The sequence below is a fragment of the Oenanthe melanoleuca genome, chromosome 3 (genome assembly GCF_029582105.1).
Source record: "Oenanthe melanoleuca isolate GR-GAL-2019-014 chromosome 3, OMel1.0, whole genome shotgun sequence".
In the NCBI taxonomy this organism is placed as follows: Eukaryota; Metazoa; Chordata; class Aves; order Passeriformes; family Muscicapidae; genus Oenanthe; species Oenanthe melanoleuca.
In genome coordinates this window covers 82,780,741-82,803,031 of record NC_079336.1, presented here as the reverse complement: position 1 = coordinate 82,803,031, position 22,291 = coordinate 82,780,741, and the positions used below count along the sequence as shown (strand labels likewise).

General features: G+C 42.8%; 1 protein-coding gene and 1 long non-coding RNA gene across 5 annotated transcripts in view; one reads left to right on the top strand and one right to left on the bottom strand.

Annotated features, from left to right (window-relative positions):
• Window positions 1–22,291, top strand: part of TTC7A (tetratricopeptide repeat domain 7A) — a 169,877-nt gene that overhangs the window by 133,596 nt on the left and 13,990 nt on the right. The gene's annotated exons all lie outside the window — the stretch shown is intronic.
• LOC130251809 (uncharacterized) lies at window positions 15,662–20,126 on the bottom strand. 2 transcript variants are annotated; one of them, XR_008840239.1, is made up of 4 exons: window positions 19,987–20,126; window positions 19,720–19,796; window positions 17,965–18,028; window positions 15,662–16,999 (listed from the first exon to the last, which is right to left on the bottom strand). It is a non-coding gene; the product is annotated as an uncharacterized LOC130251809 (long non-coding RNA). The 2 variants fall into 2 exon arrangements; XR_008840240.1 differs by having other exon boundaries at window positions 19,720–20,126.

The window sequence follows — 22,291 nt, the reverse complement described above, 5'->3', positions numbered from 1 at the left end:
GAAAAAGAGACACAGAATCAGTTTTCAGGGCTATTTGAAGCACATCCTGGTGAGGTGAGCAGCTGCTCCTTTGGTTAGATAGCTGTTTGCTGCCAGAAACAATTAGCTTGGGTTGGCCCCTAAAAGCTGTACATCCTGTGAGACTGTAGTTTCTTTAATAAATGCAGCTTGCTAGGGTTCACATTGCTCCTGATTCCATCTCAAAAATTTCTGTCATCCCTTCCTTTACTAGAACAGCTCTGTTTCTTTCTTCTTCCCTTTCACAGGCTCCTTCTGGGGCCTGAGTGCAAGGGTCATAGAGCATTTCTACCTCTGGGGGCTGATGGAGTTTCTACTGAGCAGGTATCTTTGCTGAAGGGCTTAGTCCATATCTCCTTCTCTTCCACTGTGACCTCTGACAGCACATTTCTACAACCAAATAACTATGGCTTACTTGTTTCAGTATGTACCAAATTTGGTTATATAATATCATGCAATACACAGCCTTGGGATGGTGATAACAAAAGTGACATGTACCCAACCAAGTCAGAAAATATAACATAAGCTGGGGCAGATGACATCTCCTTTTAAAGCAATACACAAATCCACCTACCTGTATGTAACTAGAGAAAGACACTGAAATTTGTTAGTTCCCAGCCACAGTTGCATTCAGTACCATTCTCACTTTGGATTCAGAGGAGGAGAAAATCAATGCCAGCATTGTTGGATTTGAGTCTGAAAGCTCTATATGTAATATTGCAAGTTAAGCTAAAAAAATACTGAGATATTTGGAAGACTCCTGCCCAGCACGCATCTCACATAGCACTTTGTCAAGTCTCAGCAATTCTCAACATGTTCTAGTTCAGAGAAGAGAAAGAATCTTCTATTTTAAAGGGAAGGAAATGGGCATCCTCATCTCCATCACTGTGCCTGATTTAATGAAAACAATAAAAAATACCATCAAAACAAAGCAAAAAAAATTGTTTGACTCACACTTGGATATACTGAATGGAGTAGAAAGCTATAATGATTCCTTACTGCTCTTGAAGGTTGGGGCAAGGGCAATAAGGTTGGTGTCAGAATGCCATGTAGCTGTCTGCACTACCTCATCCCTATCCTTGACAGCAGAACAAAGTGAACAATATATTGAGTTTTGTTCATAGTATGTCCTGGTTCATAATGTTTTTTGTTGTGACCACATGAATGGATGGAAAATACAATCTTGTGAACACATATTTGATTTGCTCCATGATGAAATCAAAGAGAATATACAGCTAGCAGAGGTTGTGCTAATCATGAGAGCTGTTCTTTGGCTGTCATCTGCACCACAAAACATAAGACTGGCAGCCATGCAGGAAGGGTTCACAGGCACAGAGTACTCTCCAGCTGAAGTTGGAAAAACAAACTGGATTTGAGTCACCTAAGCTGGGCCAACAAATTGACTGTAGGCTGTTTGGTGACCCTCGTTTTCCAAGGTGAGTGTAGATTGTGGCCTTTCCACAGGTAGGCCTGGTTATTGTTTGGGAGAAGTTCTTTGTGGTAAATGCAGCTGGGGATGTATTACCTACATACCAGAGTCACAGAATAGTTGAGGTTGGAAGGGATCTTGGGGGATGATACAGTCCAATTGCAGCTCCCTCCTTAACAGGTTCAGCTAGAGCAGGGTACCAGGACCATGTCCAGCTGTGGTTTGACTAACTCCAAGGATGGAGCAACTTCTGTGCCATCTCTTCCAATGTTTGATCTCCCTTACAATAAACAAAGCTTTTAGTAATGTTTAAATGGAGTTTCTTGTGTTTCAGTTTGTGCCCATCCAGTCACAGAATATCCCTGAGAATTTCTAAGAGGCTCCACTTCTTTACACCTTACCATCAGATATTTAACTGTACTGATAAGGTCTTCCCTTTCTTCTACAAGGCTGAACAGTCCCAGCTCTCAGCTTCTCCTTGTATGACAGATGCTCCAGTCCCTTGATGCTCCTTTGTCTGGATTCTTTCCAGTGTGTCCACATCTTCCTTGTACTGGAGAGCCCAGAACTGGACACAGTACTGCAGGTGTGGCCTCACCAGTGCTGAGTAGAGGGGCAGGATGAACTCCCTCAGTCTTTTGGCAGCACTTTTCCCAGTGCAGCCCAGGAGCTGTGAGCTGCCTTTGCTGCAAGGGCACACTGCTGGCCCATGGCCATCTGCTTGTTCACAAAGTCCTTTTCTGCAAAGCTGTGTTTGGTCCAGCCATCCCTCCCAAAGTGAATCTGAAGCTATTACCAGGAAATTTTTCTGCAAGTAGATACTAAACATGACTTTGGCATGATTGTATCAGGTCAGGCCAGAGGTTCAACTACTCCTTCTCACTGCCAGCAGCAAAGGAATGCCTAGGAAAGAATGAGGCCAGGCAGGCATACGTGGTACTTCTAAGGTTAGGACTTAGCTTGGGGACATCCCAAAGTAGAGGTAGATTCTACTTGCACAGTAATTCCCAGTGGATTTCTCCTCCACGAGCTTGTCTTGAGCCTGTGTTAGAGCTTTCATCATCCACAACACCCTTCAGCAGGGAGATCCACGGGTCTCCTTTCTGCTGTACAAAGAACTGCCAAATTCTCTATGTTCTTGATGCAGCTTTTCTTAGCCACACTGATGCACCTTATTCTCACTTTGGAAGACATAAATTCCTGCTGATTCTTATTCATCCCCTTCCCATTACTGATTTTGCAGGTAACTGTCACTGCACCAGTTCCATTCCTTTCATTATTGCTGTTGCCTCTCTCTGAACTTCTTACTGTTCTCTTTAAGATGAGCAGGCTACGGTACATAATGCACTTACAGAAAAATAACTTACCTTCAAAGGCAGTGTTGTAGATTCAGTATTTAAAAAAACCCTCTCCACCCCTTGGTCTTTTACTCACATAATTGTATCTATATACATTTTCATAGAAATACTAGAAATAATGTTCTATTTCAGCTGTTTTGTATTAACCTGATTTTTTAATCAGAGCTCTGTTTCTATCTCCTCATGATTGTAGGGGCTGGATTTTATTTTCTAAATGGCCAGCACCTCTGATAAATGCATGGTTATATAGAATAGCAGTAAGCAGTGTAACACCTGTCTCAGGTCCTTGCAGAGATGTCAGTGTCCCAGTCTGTGAGTACAGCACAGCCAGCAAGAGTGCAGTTCTAGTCTTTGCTAGATAGATATATATACACACTTCATTTTGCTTGCCAGAGACATCCTTTTAGCTGGCAGAACACAAATCTTGCTCTGCTGGTAATGCTAGAAGCTGAAGAGCTTGATTGAGAACAGATCTTTTTATAGATTACGTTCCTTTTGCCCAAGATAAGTACACTGCTCTTGATTAGATTTGAGTGTTTAAAAACTATATGATGCTTTATTTAAATCTCCTGCTTTTAATTGTTCAGTGGGATTCAAGGGCTGAATAAAAAGAAAAAGACTTTGCAAAATCTTGGACTGTTTAATTTGGCCTTCATTGTGTACTTAGGATGCAATTTCATGTTCATTTTAGTAGAAGAGTCAACCTATTGTCTCCAGACTCGCATTTAGTAGCATCAGGGTAATTTGAAGACTACAGTTTCTACTGATTAGTACATGGAAATGAATTATTTCTGTTCATTTATTTCATTTTACCTCACAGTATGGTGCATGCATCTTTGTTTTCAGAGGCATCCATTCACATAATAAAACATGGCTTGATTGCTTAATATTTTCAAGGATGACATGCGCTACTTCCTTGGGGATTTGTTTCAGGCTGCCACGCAGTAATGGTATAAATCACAGGGCAAATTCTCTGCGTGGGTAAATTATCATGGCTCCATCGTACCAAGGTCTGTATGTCTTGCAAGGTAGCTAAGATGCTAATTAAAACCACTTTTACCTTGCAAACTGAAATTACAATGCTTTCTGTGCTTAAATGTGAGAATGAGAGAGAGTAATTTTCACATTAATAGAGTTATTTATCTTCTAAGGGGCTGCTTTGTGTCTGTAGTTTACCCAATTTGTTGCCTGTTTTGTAGATAGGTGTGCTGAGGTCTGTTTCTAATTTCTAGTGACATTTCTTGCTCATTTTTTTATATTTGTGTACAGAGAATTGAACATCACAATTAAAATGCATCCTCCAGTCGTTAGGACAACTATGCATTTGTCCTAAGTGTAATTAGGTGGATAATTGTATCTAGAGAGACACAGCCTGTTTTTGTCTGTTCTGGAGAGACTTCTTCCTGGCTGCATGAGATGCTGCTCCCCTTGCTCCTCTTTAGGCAGAGTTAAGGACTGGGCAATTTTGAGGAATTGGACAGTTGTGCTAATTTTGTGATACTGAGAAATAGTTTTTACTATCACAGCTACTGCTTAAGGGGAATCTTTGAGAAACTGCTGTCATAAGAACTTGAACTCCAGTAGGCAATGCCTGCAAAATAAATATAAATATAAAAAAATAAATTAACTATTCTTTAACATACAAAACCACTGAAGATTTACTAGTAATACTTTCTAAGGGTCTGGGGTTTTTTTTTCCTTAATACACATACACTTAGTGTTCATTTCTTTAAATGTTTTTGTATGGTGTCAGACATAAAATGTAAAACCTGCTTCAAGAGAGGGTTATTTTAAGGTTTGAAGGTATGTATTGACTAGAGTTTTTTGTTACATTCTGTCTGTGCGAGCCTGGGTTGGTGTGGCTTAGTGAAAACACATAGAAACAGAAATACACAAAGCAGCACTGCACGTTAGAGTAGTTCAGCTAGTCCCTGTGGTGTATCCTGCAGAGCTGAGCACCCCGAGCTGTGCTGTAGGGCTGGGGATGCTGCTGCAGGGGGGTCTCCTGGTGTCCCAGAGACACTGAGCACCCAAAGGAAATGGCAGAGCAGCGAGCTCCAGGTTTCTCTGCCCAAACTAAGCACCGTTTCCTGGTATTTACCAAAGCTCTTCAGGCCAGGGCTTTCTGCTGTTGTGCAACAGGGTGTGCCTTTCTCTTGCAGAGAGCAAAGAGCTGCAACTCATTTTCCATTGAAGGCAATTCAGTGGAGAGGCTGGAGAGGAGGTGGAGCCCTGGCTCTCAGCGTCGCTGGCACAGCCTGCCCTGCTGCACTCTCAGCTCTGATTATGTGCCACACTTTACTCTAAACCTCTGTAAAACAGGGATGAAGCTGCTAATCTACTTCATCTGGGGTTTGTGGAGCTTAATTAATATCTGCACATACTTTCAGATGACAGACACACTGTAAGCGCAAAATCTTATTTATTCTAATTATATGTCTAGATGCCTTTATTCATGTGGGATTTTGGACCACAAATTATTTTGGACAAAGTACTGCAACTGTTCAGCACAAATGATGTGCTTTAGAGCTTGGAGTGCCCTCATGTCCCAAAATGTGAAGCAGTGGTGAAAACATTATTGCGGTGGGAGTGGGATTTAGGAGACAGATCTGCAAACTCTTTCTTCCCCTAGCAAGGATTTGTTTTCATTAGAGGAATCTGCTGTGCCTGTGCCTGGCCCTCAGCTGTGTTAATACACTGTTACAGTGGTGCTGTGAAGGACAGAGTAAAACAGAAGCAAATATGACTCTGAGGACTTTCTAGCACAGCCCTCTCCTCTTCCTGGGGATAAGATGTGACAATGCCTGCAAAAAATAGCTTTTTGCAGGGGGAGGGAGGGAGGGTGCTTCCTTTCTCTGGCAGTGAATGTATCCATGTATCCTCCTGCTCTGCAAATTCAGTACAAGCAGAACATCCTTGTACCAGTACAGTTCTGCAGTTTTTCCCTGGTGGGAAAGAGTTTGGCTTTTTAAGGGAGAGATGGCAGACCTAAAGGTAGAAGCAGCATTAGAATTACAGTCATTACAAGCAATTCCAAAAATGGAGCAACCTTGAATGAAGTGCCTTTTTTTTTTTTCCCTTTTCCTTCCTTAAGTAAGGAGGAGTGACAGTCAACAGGAGATTCGAGCCACCCAAAGGAAGACCAGTGACGTCTTCTGTGCTGCAGACACTGGGGCTCTCTTGGGTCTGCCTAATATGGAGTGCACAAGAAAACACTTGCAAGGGTGAATTTGCTAAGTCTTAATATCCACCAGGATATTTTTGGACTGCTCTGATAGTACAAAACATGTAAATGTTGCAGCCCACCCCATACATTTTCCCTTGAGGTGGATAAGTCCCTATATGCCATGAACAATTTTTCTCACTACTTTTTTTTCTCTGTTCAATGCACTGCATTTCTCCAGTACATTTGGAGAACAGGCAGATGGTGATATATAGGTACATAAGAGAGAAGGGGAGGGGAAGGAATTGGAAGGAACAGAAGAGACAGAAAAAAGCATGGACTGCTACTTATTTTAAAAATACCAAGATAAAGCATTGACCAGTCAGAGACAGTTAAAATCACTTTTTCTTCTTCCATTAGCTGTTCCATAGGATGTTTCTTCCTTTTTCATCTCTCTCCACCTTGTAGATCTCTGCAGGATGTGAACCCAAACTTGATTTGCCCCAGATGGCTTTTTCAATGCTATTTATTTGCTATTTTATTAAAGAAAGGTAAAATTCACTAAGAATCTTAAGTGCACTTAGGTCAGAAGCTTGTTCCAGGGGTGTTGAGGGAGTACCTGAAAACAACAGAACAGACAGTCCAGGATCAAGAAATTGGGAGGAAGTCCTCAGCCCTTTGGAAAACTCAACTCTTCAGGCAGGAACTTACTATACATTTCCTGTTTGCTCTTTGCAACATCTTCAATTGTGCATTTTTTACGTGCTGAAAACTCTTCTCTTGGTCTTTTCTTCATGTCCTTCCTCATGCTTCTATAAAGTCCATCAATGAGCTGCTGTTTAATATTGCTAATGTGATTTTTTGCCAAAGTAATCAAGAGAATCCCTAGCTAGAAAAAGATGGGAGTGCAGGGGGGAAGCCACAGGGAAATGAAAGGCCTGTGATCATCAGGGATGGTCAAGAGAGAGCTTGTCTTGTAAAACAAAGGCTGGGAAGGGATACATCTGCTCTCTGCAGATATATGTGGAAACAAAGAGGGAATGCTGTGGAGAGAGGAAAGCTGCCAGGAAAGATTCTGAAGCAGCCTTCTAGGTCATGATGTGGGAAGAATAATCTCACCACTCTGATACTGGAGCTTGATCAAGTTACAAAGGAGAGACTTGATCATCCCAAAAGTAGGGCTTTACCAAACCCAAATTAGTGGTTGCCTATTCAGGCTGCCCAGCCCAGCCCACCAGTGACTGAATTAATAATGTACATCTCAGTGACCTGAAATGCAGAATATCCAGCTAAAAGTGTTTTGCAGGCCTACCTATTGTCCTGCCTTCCTTTTTTAATTTTCTGCTGAAGAACTTCTATTCCCAGAAGCATTTTGTAATTATTTTGCTGTTTATTATTTTTTAAATTAGAGGTGGAGTTTGAATATTAGTAGGGCTTCCCTGGGATGCAGCCCTGACTTTTATTTTTTATATATATTTTTAATGAGCTGTCAAGTGTCTAGTGTGTTGTGAAGTGGAATGATGGATGTAGCTGGACTCAGGAGAGTTGCATGGAAATTCTCTTAAACAGCATTGTGGCAGCTCAGCTTTATTGACAATAACATCAAGTTGGGTTTAATAGTGTAGTTCTTCATTGAATGAATCCACCCTGTAGGAAACAGTGTATGCTCAAGAAAAAAAAGAATCAATGTTCCCCTTCCCTTGGGAGGAAAAATACAGCATTAATGGAACAGTTGAGTAAATCTAATGAGAATTAGATGGCAAGAATGGTAATTTGGAAAGAGATACTCGTCTGAGCTGTCCGAAGGTATAACGTGGTAGTTTCCATGTATCACCAAATGCCATGTATTCTTAGATGTGTGTCTGCCAGATGTAATTTAATGGATTTGCACCTCTCCTCTATGGCTTCCTGACAGAACAACAGAGGATTTTCAAGCTAATCACCTTTCAGTGGGGAGATTTATGACCAGTTAGCTGATCCTTTCTTCCATCTGAAAGGGAATGGACTGGAGACAGTCATTGGGCACAGCATAGCAACCAGGAACTTCTTAATCAGAAGCAGGCTGGAGCATCTCTGCCTTGTGGTTACTCTCTGGAGTCTTGCAGTTCACTGGCATTGCCAAATATAACCTTTGCCTAAGTCAGTCCTCATTACTAGTATTTTTGGAAGTTGGATACGTAATGCTTCACTTAATAGCCATTGGCTAGGTAAGGAATAAACAAAACAGTGGACTTTCATACTTCCTCTTTGCTTCTCAGAGTCTGAAGTGGTAATTTTGATTTATAAGGGGAAAATTTACATTGCCTAGTTCTCAGCCTTTGGCTCAGATAGATGAGTTGGTCACTCTTTCTACCTGTTGTCCAGAGAGAGGGATTCTCCAGCATTGGGGCAGAGCCCCTTTTGTTATTGCCTTGTGAAAATCTCCCTCTGTTCTTCCCCTGAAGGTACAGAGAGACTGTGCAATTAGAGAGGTTGCCTGTGTTTGTGTAGATCACATACCTCTTTAAATTATATCATATGAGGCAGTTGAGTATCTCCTAGTGCATGGCCTAAGGCAGGAAATAAGATAAAATACATTGACTTGTTTCAGAGAAATTACTGCTTTGATGTTTTCATAATTAGCCCGGTTCTCCCTTTGCTTGTGTTCACCTGTTCAGCTTTTGAGTAAAAAGGGCAGACTCATAAAAACATGAGTTTTCAGCTGCATCACTTACCAGGCTGTACCTGCTTTCTGAGATTGTCACCAGCATAAGAGAATACAAATAAAAATCAACTAGAGCACAAATGGCAGCATCTCAGTACTGCCAAGCTGTACAGTGGACATTATTTGTTTATGCTTTTATTTGCCAGCATTGACTAAACAAACATAAGAATGTAACTGCTGTAGAAGTTCCCAAACAAGATTACAGGGGTGATAGGCACTTAGCATTACAAAAATAGATACCAGTGTGGAGAGACAGTCACTGCCCCGTTGCTCCTCTTTCATCCTAAGAGCAGAGCAATAAAAGAGGCAGGTCTGTGGAGCTCTGTGTGAGGTTTGCTGCTTTATGCAGGAACATTAATATTTTAGGGTTTGATTTTTTAAGTTTGCACTGTGTGAGCTTTGCTCTGATCCCTCAAAATCTAAACTGTGGTTAACATGACCCTGAAGGAGAGCCTTGTGAGCCTTAGTAAGATTTACAATGAGCAGGAGAGCTCCACATAAACTCTGAACTGAGTGGGGAACAGACCCCCAACTCAGCTAATTTTCAATGTCAGTGTGCATGGTACAAGGCTAATTGAGATACACAGAAACTGCCATGTGCCTTTTTTAATTGCAATTAGACAAGATGTACAGTATTTGAGTCAGCTCGGCAGTGTTCCAGCTGGTGAAAGTGTTGCTGATACCAGACACCAGTGATGATATATTAAGTGCTCTTAATATCTTAGCACACATGTCATGAGGCACATTAGAATCACAAAATAATTCAGGTGAGAAAGGACCTTTCCTGTGGAGGTCATCTGGTCCCACCTCCTGATCCCAGTAGGGTCAGCTTCAAATATCTGTGTTTATATAGGTAGCTCAGGTCTGTGTCCAGCTGAGCCTTGAGTATTTCTGAGGATGGCTATTCCACCACCTGTCTGGGCACAAGTTCTGGTGCTTCATAGTCCTTGTGAAGAATATTTTCTTAATAGCTGCTCAACCAGAATTTTCTTTGCCTGTTTTGTTTGTGCCTATCTTTTTTCAGTCTCCCATTAGATAGCTGAAGATGACATTTGAATCTCTCCGTAGCCAGAAGAGGGAAATAAATGAATAAATGTGAATAAATGTGCCTCTCTGAAATTCTTCACAATAGCATGGCTCCCCTGCCATCTCAGTGGCCCTTCACCCATCCTTCTCCAGTTTGTCATCATATATTCATCACTGAGAAACTCAAAACTGTTGGTAGCACTCCAGATGTGAACCAAATAGAAAGAAATACTTAATTTCAGTCTGCTGTGATGCATTACTTAGTTCAGCACAGTAAGCCATTAGCCTTGGGCATTGCATGGGTGCCGTGCTGACTCGTGCTCACTCTTGTGTGCCAGCATCCCCAAGTCCTTTCCTGTAGAGCTCCATCTCCCCAGTTGGTGGCCAGCCTGTACAATTGCATGAGGTTATTTCATCCCATGTGCAAAATGTCACTATTCAGTAAATGCAGTTCCTCCTAAAGCTGCAGGGAAACTGGGGCGTAGAAATGACAAGCAAGACCTGTGTTGTTAAGGGCCAGAGGTGAATCACACATAATGACCACATACAGCAAGTAAAACCTTTGCACTCAGAATAAGTAGAAAATTCAGTTTGTTCAGTGCTTAAATAAGATATAGAGCTGCCATCTCTGAGTTATGCTGAGATTTTGGTATCAACTGAATTTCTCAGTAACTCTCAGAGCTCTTCCTACTGGAAAACAAACACTGCTTAGGTTTGGGGTTTTTTTACAGTTAGGCCTTTTGGGAATTCACTAGTCATTGGGAAGCTGTTAGCTGAAGGCACCTTTGGTAGGAGGCTCCCTAATGTGATTCTGTGCTTTTGTTGTTTGTTCATAAACAGGTGAGCTGTTGGAATGGTTGTGTCATCCTCTGTGGCCTACAGCAGGGCCATTACCTACATTGTGTCATTGTGTGTGTCTCTGGTACACACACATATTTGGATACATCAGAGCTGCATGAAGCATAGTGTCAGCTGGTTTTAGCAGGCTCAGATTTGGTTATGAAACCCTAAATGGAAGGAATGTCTCCTGCATTGCTTGAGAAAACTTGAGTGGCTGTGGTCTGGTGCTTTGGAAAGGGGCCAGGTCCCCAAGGCTGTTTGGGAAGTGGGCTGTGCCCCAGGATAGAGCAAAGGAAGAAAGTATGAGCCAGATTCCATAGAAGACTTTCCTTGCAGAGCTAGCCAGGTGAGGGCAGGAGGGAGGAATCTCATTTGTTGAAAGAGTGAAGCTTTGTTTGTAAGCAGTTAGTGATCTTGAAGTGGAGTGGGAGGCTGAGTGAGGGCAGTGCTGGGTACCTGAAATGGAGTATGGTGAGTTGACCTTAGCCACCCTTTTAGCCCCCACACTACCAAAACCTCACCATGTAACCCAAATACTGAGAGACACTGGGAGATTGCCATCCTTGCTTTGGCTGGGCCTGTTAACCCTGAGGGTCAGGAGAAGCTGCTGTTCCATTTATTAGCACAGCACATGCTATTGCTGTTCAGTAGTAAACTTATTCTTGTGGTCTCTGTCTCTCCTTGTGTTATAAGCAACAGGTCCCTCTTCTCCACAGCCTGTCAAGTCAGCCTGTGTCTTGCAGACTTCAGCATCTGCGTTGAACAGCACTAAAATGTCAGAATACAGCTGAACCTAGAATTGTTTAGGTTGGAAAAGACCTCTGATATCACTGTGTCCAGCCATTACCCCAGCACTGCCAAATCCACTAAACTCTCCATGAGTGCACACATCTTTTAAATATATCTAGGTATGGTGACTCCACTGCTTCTCTGGGCAGCCTCCTCCAATGCTTGGCAACCCTTTCATTGAAGAATTTCTTCCTAATATCTGGCCCAAACCTGCCCTGGCACAACTTGATACCACTTCTCTTGTCCTGTCACTTGTTACTCAGAAGAGGCAGCTGGCTACATCCTTCTTTCAGGTAGTTGTTGAGAGTGATAAGGTCTTGTCTGAGCCTGCATTTCTCCAGCCTGAACAATCCCAGGAATCTTACTGAAAGAAGTCCTGGATTGCTTCCTGTCTGCTGTGTTGTATTTCCAATGGACATCTGGTAAGTTGAAGTCCCTCACAAGAACAAGGGCTAGTGATTGTAAGACTTGATCTTCCAGTTGCTTAGAGAACCTTGTGTCTGCCTCTTCATTCTTTTTTGGGTGGTCCATAACAGATTCCCACCAGGATATCTGCCATGCTGGCCTTCTCCCTGACTCTCACCCTAAACACTCAACCCTATCATCACCATCATTCAACTCTAGGCAGTTGAACCTCTCCCTAACATACAGGTCTCCCCCACTGCCTCTCTTGCCTTGCAAGGTGAAATACAGCACTTGTTCAGCACATGCCAGGTTGGTATGTTATGCCATAAGTCTGGCATAACATACCAACCTGGCTAAACCAAACTGGTAGTGAAGGGCAAACTATGAATTGTATCTAAAATAAATTCTCCAGCTGCTCTGAGACTGTGGCAATTTTTTCAAACCTGGAGAAAGATGAGCTTCATCCTTATGTAAATACTCCCCTGGCCAGTGTTTCCCAAAGGAGCTAATGGTGAGCAGATTTGGCACTTTTAATGGGATTGAGAGCAGTATTATTCCCTTGCATCTAACAAAATATATAGAGCTTCTGAAGATGTCACTGTACTTAATATAATTACTTTTTATAGTAATTTTTGTGGCAGATTGGCCAGCAGAGATATTTTGTCTTTGAGGCTTGTCACTTGCAGCTCAGCAGAGCACAGGAGTGACTAATACAGACAAATGAAGCTAGGTCACATTACACAAATACCACAGTGCAGCATTTCTAAAGTCCTGTATAATCCCCTACTGCATTGTGAGGCTCAAAGCTTGATGTTGTAGGAGAGCTTATAGATTTGCTAACACACAACCAGACCCCACAGCATTTAAATCTTTTCTGAACTGAGATTATTTACATGAGGATAGTTCAGGACAGGCTTCTGCAGTACAAGCAGATACCAGTTCTCCTTGTGTCTTCAGTGAGAGTAAGAGATTCTGCACATATTTCATGCACATTAAGAACGAAATTGCCTGCAGTATTGTCAGCACTGGGTTCATGGACCATTTGGTATCTTGTTTGCCAGAAAACTGTCTTGCCTTGAGAGCAAGAAAAGTAAATAAACATAGAGAGAGACCAGTAAAATGCACAAGCCCTGGAGAATTCTGGGCTTCAGGAGCAGAAACCCTCACCTTAGCATTCCTTGCTGTTCCTGGAATACGACAAATATGTTGTCCAAGCAACCTTGAAAGCTCAGGACTGTTTTCCACTAATGATAAATGATTGTAAAATATTTGAGATAGGTATTAATTTCACATTTCTGCAACTTGAAATAATTTTTTTTAACCTCACCATAGTCAACAGTGATTAGAAAACTTTCTTAGCTCATAGATTTTGTGTTCTCTGAGAAATTCTATATTATTTGCTGGCTGACACAGCAGTTCAGACTAACTTGAATCACATCATTTTAACTTATTCCTTACTTTGAATAGTGAAGGAAGAACAATCAAAGGAAGTAGTTTGCAACTAACCCATTGTTTGAAATAAGCTTTCCCAAGCCAGAGAATATAAAATAGCAGCATCAAAAATAGCAGCATCACAAAGTAAAAATGGTGTATATGTAAGATCCTTGAGCCAAATGACAGCTTATTTTTTATATATTTATTTTTAGCTCGGTCAGCTGTACTAAGTGATTTTATCAATGCAGCTAGTCTCTGGAATAAGAATGCTCACATAATGTAGTGTTGGTGCAGGCAGCAGTGACAAGTCATGATATATACATGTAGCACAAATCCTTTCAAATGAAATTCATACATGTAAAATTCTACAATAGATTAAGTCTTGATAGTCATGCACTACTCATTTTCACTCTAACAAGCTGTCATCAAACAGGGACAGAAGAGCAGCCTGGTTGGAATTGCAGCCCTGCTATTTTTGCATACTTTGAACTAGACGATTTGCAAACTTTTTCCATCTCAGTGGTCATAGAGCCTGTCACAGTTTGAGAAGAACCAGGACTGCTTCTCCCCATCTCCTATTAGAAGAGAGCTCACTTTAGGAGAGACTTCCTTTGCTCAGATACCATAGATGGTGAAAGGTGAAACCTTTCAGATTAAATGGAATTATGATGGCTTTTAGGTACCTGTGGCAGAAGATCCCAGTGCTTGGGGCAAGGAAGAAGAGTCTATAGCATGCCTTTAACACTTACCTAGGCTTGAAATGTTTTTCTCAAGGATGGGACTTAGAGAAACAGCTGTGGGTGTGGATGCCACCCCCTTCCCCAGGTGACTAGGACTGCTGCATAGAGCTCTGACAGGCTTAAATAGTCATGCTTGAACATTGCTGTCCCTCACTGCATACAACACACGGATCTGATGCTTCCACAACTCCTCCAGTATGCTGGGAAAACTTCAAGAGGTAAACCAGGGACAAGATAAACTAACTCTCCCAAACCAAAGCCACTGTGCTTCCAGTAATCTCTAGTTAAAGTAGAAGAGGTAAAGAAGCCTTCAAAGTACCTGCCTCTCTGCAGTGCTGTACATCTTAAATGCTACTGGTAGTGCTTTTACAGCACAAGCAGCCAACTAGCAGCAGTGTGGCCAGCAGCACTGCCCTCACAGCAAAGTGTAGGGGATGGCCAAGGTTAGCAAACACAGAAAAGCAACCAGTCTAATGCCTTAAAGAGGGTGAGGGAGGGCCATGAGGGGATTTTTATATTACTGTCCAAAAACATGAAGGGGGGTGCCAACACCCAGGCAGCATACAGGCTTAAAAGCAAATGAAGAATAGGAGGTATAAGGTTAATTTAGTAATAAATGAGAGATTTTATAAAAATAGAATTAAAATCTACAGCAGGTATAACCTGAACATGACCTGCTGTGTCCTCCTTTCTGTGCATTGTGAGACACTGCATTGTGGGGGTGTTTATCATCAAGAGAGCATGGGTTTATGTTCAGCATTATCTCTGTTATCCTCCATACCACAAACACCCCTAAATCAATATTCACGTACTCAGCTTCCTGTGTTTGGCCCAAGCCTCTTACTCTAGTTCATCTGGAGTTATTTTGCTTCATAGGTGATCTTGGGAATGATTTTGCCCAGCCATTAAAAACAAAACCCTCAAATATACCTGTCAAATGCTTTCCACGCTGAGCAAGACCAGTGTAGAAGCAGGAGTGAAGAAAAAGGGGAAAAAACTATTTTCAGACTTTCCTAAGTGCAGCAGTGTCACATAGATTTCTCCTTAAAAAATTCCGACAACTGTCCATCAGAGATAGCCAGCAGCAAACGCTGGGAGCAGAACAGGGGCTGGGGAAGGGATTTTGTTCTTGTATGGGGCCAGGTCCTCAGAACAATGAAGCCAAGTGGGTAAAAGCACAAGACATGTTAACTGAAGCGAGCTGAAGTGTTCCTAGTCAGTGCCTGAGGCCCTCTCAGTTTACACTGTGTTTAATTCAGTCACTTTGGCCCCAGTCCTGCACTGATGTTAAGAGGGTGAGTTTCTCCATCCTTGCCATAGTCCATCAAAAACCCCAGACTTTAACATCATGAAAACCAACCTGGTTACTCTGCATTTTTGTTTATACCAAGCCTGAACAAAGGTGTTGTTATTTAACTTGAAGTTCCAGTTTAAGAAATAATGAAAATGCAGTGTTGCATGTTATAAACACTAGATCTTAGTTAAGCTATACCCTAAAAAGCACCGAATGGAGATGTTGTTGAAAATCCTCAACCAGCCTCACCCTGTTAAAGCTACTGGGGTTTTGCCTGCATGTCCTCGCTGGAGCTATAGCTAAGGATTTAGTACGTCTGTGTTTATTTAAAATAGTCTCCAAACTACTTGAAACTGGAAGCCCAGGATCTCTTCAGTGCCACTGAGCATTGTTTTTATTTGTTTTCATCTGTGCATGAATTTCTTTGAAAATACCCAGCAGAGCAGTAAGAAGGGATTGTTTTTAATCTTTAGAGATGATAGCATGCTGTTACGCATCAAGGACACTCAAAAACAAAGCATCAGATAAACTGTACCAGGAGATTTTATTTTTTTACCTCCAGGCTTTTCCAAAAATAAAATGCATTCTGTATGGGGCTCACTGTTGATGAGACATCTATAGGTTCAGTTTGCCATCCCAGAAGCATTAACACCACCATGTTCAGACAATTTACATGTGTGCATGTGTGAAAATGCAGCTGGATTCTGCCTGTGCCCAGCACCCTGGGGGAGAGTGGTCATTATCACTGCAGGGACAGCTGGGACCTGGCCTTCAGCCAAGACCTTGCTTAATGCAGTCAGGAGATTTCAGTGATACAGAGTGGATTTTACATCCCCTTCTCTGGAAGAGGGTAGCTGAAGTCAGAGTTTCACATCCTACAGCCACCTGAGTTTAAAACTCATTGTGTGCATTTTTTGTGTGGCTCTGGACAGCACAGTGGACAAAAGAGCCCTTTCTGCCATCTGGGATTCAAATCACATTAACAACAGTTATTTACGTAGCTGCAGATTGATGATTTCTCTTGTTTGAGCTCCCTTCAGCAGTATCCTTCCCTGCCTGAATGAACGAGGTTATAAAACACAGTAATTATAAATCTCATTGACTGCCTTGCATTCAAGGGCGTGTTCCCCCCAAGCATTGCTGTGAAGCGTGTTACCCAGGAGACTGCCCTGTACAATCCAAAACAGAATTATTCTGACCCAGTGAGCTTGTTGGAGGGGAGAACATTTGGGATGCTGACCTGCTGCCTCAGCACAGTAAATGCATTTTTCTCATTTCACAGCAGGGCAATGCTGCAATACAACAAGGCCATTACATTCAAGTATTCTTTTGAGGTATGACTTACATCTCACTGACAACTGCTGCCTCCCTAAACATGCAGAAAGGGAGCCTAGGACAGCAGTGATAAGCCAGAAGTCTTACTGTCCACATAGTTTTAGCAGCTTTCTCTGAAGGTTTGGTTGTCTCTGACCTTTCTGGGCAAAACCATAAATGCCTCAGACAATATAACACAATATCAATTAAACCCTTTCTTAAAATGCTTGAGTCAGGCTGTGCCCATAAAACAGGTTAAGAAGTGTTTAGTGATAGCTGGCTGCTCTGTCTTGCACTGCCAGTCATGGTACCATCAGTACCATCCTTTGCCTTGCCATCTGATTGTAGTCAGGATCTGTATGAGTACTTTCCTTGGACCCGAGGGGTTTGATACTACATCAATCCTCATATCCTACAGTCAGGAAGCTACACTAAGCCCTGTCAGTCATCCACTCTTGCAAAAGGGCTGTAAAACGTCTGATGCTCTGGAGGGAGAAAGGAAAAAAAAAAAAAAAGAAAATTAGGCACTTCCTAGAACAGTAGCAAACACAAAACAGGCTGCTGCCATCCATTTTCTCAATTACTGTCAGTGCACAAAAGGAACACAGTGCTGTGTGGTAGCCTCAGCAGTTGCATCCTCTGTGCTCAAGTGGAAGTGGGAGATGAGGTGCAGAACAGTCACTCCCAGCAGGTGTGCAAACCAATTGAGTTTAATTAGAAATATCCTGCAAATGTAAATGTTTTACAAGTACATCTTCCCCATCAGGGGCTGCTGCTGCTGGAGTCTGTTTTGTTGAGCCTTTGACAAAATGGCAACTGAAGATGCCCCCTCTTCATTTTGTGTCCCCAGAGACCCTGGGTCTTTTCCACATTGCTGCCTCCCTGGGCACCTTAAAGATGCAGGCTGGTTTATTTAATGTGCCCATGGCCATTCCTCCTGGGACAAAGGCAGACCAACCTCATTAAAATGAAAGGGCTTTGCTAGGCTAGAAAATGGATATAGTGCTAGAGGTTTTATTGCTCTGTAAGCCTGCTGTTCACTCCTTATGGGTAAAAAAGGCTTCATAATGTTTGTTATTTTGTTTTTCTTGCTTAGGACTCTGGGCAGTGCTAAAATGTGTGTTATGTGTATGGTTCTGTGTGATTGCAGCAGTTGCCGGGCTTGTTATGTTTAGACAGTCGAGTTTTTTATTGGTTATCTGCAAATCGTGAGAGATTGGTATTGCCCACTTAATTGATGATCAAGCAGTTCTCTGGCAGCTCTCAAGAAAATTTGTTCCAGTATCCATCCAGTGTACAGTATCCATCACTAAACCACTGCCAAACTCTGTAACACCAAAATAACTGGTCTGTAGTGCAGGCAGCTTGGGTGCCATCTCAACAAGAGATACTCCAAAGAAGTTCTTGGTGGGCTCAAACCTGGTTCAGTCATTAGAAGACATCCCCTTACCTGTTGTTCCTGAAGAGGTTTCAGCTCTTTTTGCCATTCTCTTCATTAAGTGTTAAGCCCATGCCTGCAAGGGAGGCGTGCAGATGCTTTAGGAAATGGCATGTGTGGGTTCTGTAGTTGGCAGGCTGTCTAGAGTCAGTCCTTTCATACAAAGAGAATTAGCTATTCCTCCCTGCACATGGCTTTTAGACAGCACTGTGCTGCTGTAACATTGCTCAGAGCTCATGTAGTGCCATGTAGCTGCCAAACTGACAGCTCCTACAGTGCTTCTGTGGGAGCAAGGACTTCTCTGAATGAAATGCAACTGAATAGTTCTGCTGCTGAACCAATTCTCTACAAATCCCACGTGCTTGTATTTATGTGAGATACCAGCACCTTTTCTCACTACACCTACATTGCTTCTAAAACTGAAATGCAAATATTAGAATATAAAGCTAGATAACTTAACCACATGCCAACAGAAGCCATTACTGATTGCTATATTTTGGCTAAGTATTTTGATCTCAAGTATCTGTCTTTGAAAAAGCATTGTATCACTTTGGAGTTTTAAACAGTTGCAGAAATGCAGCCAGATTCAGACAAAATATGCGTGGTGCTTGGATGAGTAACATTTTTTTCATGCTTGACTTCCAGAAAGATGACTGCTATGGAAGTGTCTGGTGTGCTTATTACATGACAATTAGCAGTTGTTTCTCTGCTGACAGATGTCCACATCAAAAAGCACTGATTGTCTCTTTTGTTTGCAATTTTAGAGATACCATAATCAAGTAGCTTGTTTCATTTCCAGGAGATGTTGTCCTTTGCTCCAGAAGCACAGCCTCGTTGCCTAGGCTCATGCCAGGGAAAATCAGATTGTGAAATATTACAGCAGATTATATATGTAGAAGTTTAGGCCTTTTCTCCCTGTACAGAATTAAAAATTGCAGTTATTTCTGTGGGTAGATCCCTTACCCAAGATAGATGAGCAAGCTGTATTTCTGCATTTTGTTTACTAAGGAGCTGTTTCAACAGTGGAGCAACATAGAGTATGCACACATCATACTGGTATTGCTCATCTGGGACTGCTGAGAAGCAAGAAATGGGAAGGGAAGAATTTTAAAGAGGGAAGGAACAGCTTCACTTGGACAGATACAGTTCATAAATTCTCTCTGCGCAGTGCAGCATGGAACATGTCTCAAAAGAAAGCTTAGAATGTCACAGACAAAATAGTATTATTCAGATAATTCAGGGAAAATAGCTGTTTCACGTTAGTGCTGAAAGGAATTCAGTGCAAGCTATGACCTAAATGAATGTTTCTGCCTGTTGTCTAGAGGCTTGTCCTGTAGCCTTTCCCTTCTGCAGCCCACTAAAGTTAAAAGGACACCTTGCATGAGGGTTTTTGCCTGAGGTAGGCTTGTACAATGATGTGCTGTGCCTGGCAGTGTGATTTTGAAACATTTGCTAACAGGGAAAGGTCTTTGGGAGCAGACATGAGAATGGCAGGTGGGATTTAATAGCAGAGATTTTGTGCAGCTGCCAAAAAATCCCAACCCAGATGCTGGAGCTGAACACATGCTGCCTGATAGGAATGATGTTCTGGGTAAAAGAGGAAGCCAGCAAGTGTCTGTCAGACACTGACTCTGAGTCCAGCACCACCTTGCCTTGTTCTTTTCACAGCATTGTTACACAGTAACTGGCTGGGCCCGGAGATGTACTGCAGTTTTTCATTATGCTGCACCCAGAAAGTACCTCACCAGAGGCAAATTCCCTACTTACCATCTGCTTCTCTCTCTCTGTTTCTTCTCTGCATGAGGTATCTTCTCTGAGCTCCTTATTCCCCTCACACATTCATTCTGAAAGGTACATTTTTATTGTTACTCCTCAGGGACCACAGTCTTCCCAAGATGTTGATCTTCCTTACTTTTTTCTTTATCCCTTCTCTGTTGGAGGTCATTTCCCTCTCTGAAAGCACCAGCAAAGAGACAGCAAGCATGCATACATTGAAACAAAGAAGATCACAGCCCCAGACCAGTCATCTTTTACCCTTTCACAGCCTCCCTGCTCAGGAGGTAACCAGGACTAGCCCTGTATCCAGGCTCTAGGAGCCTCCACAGACTGACTGGTGAGTGACATGCTCCCACACTCTAGAATGAAAGATCTGGGCAAAGCCAGCAGCCTGCAAAGCAAGCCAAGCTCTTCACCCTTTCTGCCCAAAGGAGGAATTTCCTAAAAATACATGTCCTGACATACCACTGAGCCACATGGCACAGTGAGTGCAATCCTATTTTCAGCCTGCTCTGCAGGGTGACATAGCTGGTTACACCCTTCCAAAAACGGCACATCAGCAGCGCAGCACTTGCTGCTGGACCAGCAGCACAGGCTCGGTGCTCGCCACTGGAATTCCCCAGCAGGTGATGGCAGCTCGTTGTATGGAAGGCTGTGGTGGCAGGGAGCATCCCCAGTCATGCAGAGGGAAATCAGGACAGCTGCCTTCTGCCTGTCAGTGCAGCAGCAGTACCCTGCATCTCACACAGGTGGGTTGTGGGCTGGGCTGGGGAGAACCACCAAAACTAACTCTGATCTGACCCGAAGAGAAGCTCACCTGATGGGCATGATGCCTGTCCAGCACATACCTTTTGCATCTCCACCAAGGAGGACAACAGTAGAGCAACATTTGGCTTTTGGAGATGATTGGTAGTCTCCTTCCAGACCATGGCTAATTAGCATATTCTGTTTTCCCAACTCTGAAGCTTATTGCAGAATCCCAGGAATGTTCCTGTACTTCAGATATCCCAAAATAACTGCTCTAAGCTCTCCTTGGGGAAAAGCAATCCTTAGAGCAGCCTCTTAACTCAAATTTTTTGTGTTGAAGCAGCTGAGCTTGAGGGAGAGAACATGGCTTTGCCTCTAGTCACTGGCTCCCAGAGGAGAAATAAGCATTTTTGTTTTCACGTTAATAAGTTTGTGTGTCAGCTCACTCACTGTCCAAGGAATTGCAAACACTTTGTTCTCCTCATTTCTGTTTGCTGCAGAAATCACCCTCCCCCACTGCCATCCTCCCAGCAAATCCATCAATTAGTTGGCAGCTTCTGTAGCCCAGCCATCGGAGCAAATCCCTGGCAGTGCAGCAGGATGAGGGCTCCTGAGCACCAGTCAGGAGCTGACAGAGTTGTTCTGCTGGTCTGTTGCCCATTCTCTTCCTCTGCAGTTACCAGGCTTTCTTCCTCCTTCCAGAGGAGACAGTGAAGCCATCACAAACAAGGTGATAAGTGATTCCCTGACACAAGCCATCACTTAGGCACTCTGAGTGGCCATTTCCTCTCCTGCAGTTCCTGTGTCAGCGAAAGGCAGGGCCTGCTGGGGCATTTGGGGTCGCTGGAAGGAGCAAATCTGATCCGGTGCACAGTGCAGAGATTTCAGTCCATTAGTGGGAGGGCTGGTGCTCCGCTTCTCAGAGATGGATTATCCCTGTTTCCAGGGAATCTGTAGCTCCTGTTTATCTGTGCCAATCACTTGCTTTCCTCTGCTATGGTAAGTTATTCTCCATGTCCCTGAGGTGCTCATTATCACACTATTCAGGCTCTGTTTATATAACTTTAGAAACCACAGTAAAATCCTGCAAGACAGAACTCCCCAGCTTTTCTCTGATCTCTTCTCCAAAGTGTGTGCTACACCTTACAAGGGAAGAACCCAATACATTTCCTAAACCCACTGAGATCCTGGCGTGGTTCAGTCATCTCTGGAGAATAAAACTTGCATCCAGATCTAAAGATATTATCCTGAACTTAACCTGCAGCAGATGCTTCTCAACTGAGCTCCAACCTGATCTTCCAGGTGATTGCTAGCTTTAGTTATGGTTTCGTATACACAGGCCTTGAGATGCCACTGCAGTTTTACTAAGCAGCATTGTCCTCCTCTTGTGCTTTGCTCCAACATCAAATGAAAGCCTAGAAATTGTAGTATTCAGGTTAGTCTGCAGCTGAACTCATATATTATATTTCAGGGAACTGTCAGAAGGGAGGAGGGGTGGAATGACTACCCCCTTTATACTTCAGCCTTCAAAAGCTATTTTTCATTAACAAGGAAACTGGTTATAATTAGTTTAAATTCTGTGCTATTCAGGCTGCTTTTTGTCGCAGGACAGGACAGAGTCATAGACTGTAGTAATACAGTAAATAAAATAGTGTGTAGCACAATAGCAGAGTGTGCTGCCTCCTGGTACATAAGACACAGCTGCACAAACAGGGCCGTGGGAACTAGTAAGACTTCCAGGTTTTCAGTAAGCTGTCCCAATACACACCAAGCTGGCCACAGTCAGGAGAAGGAAGCAGAATTCCCTTCTTGCCAA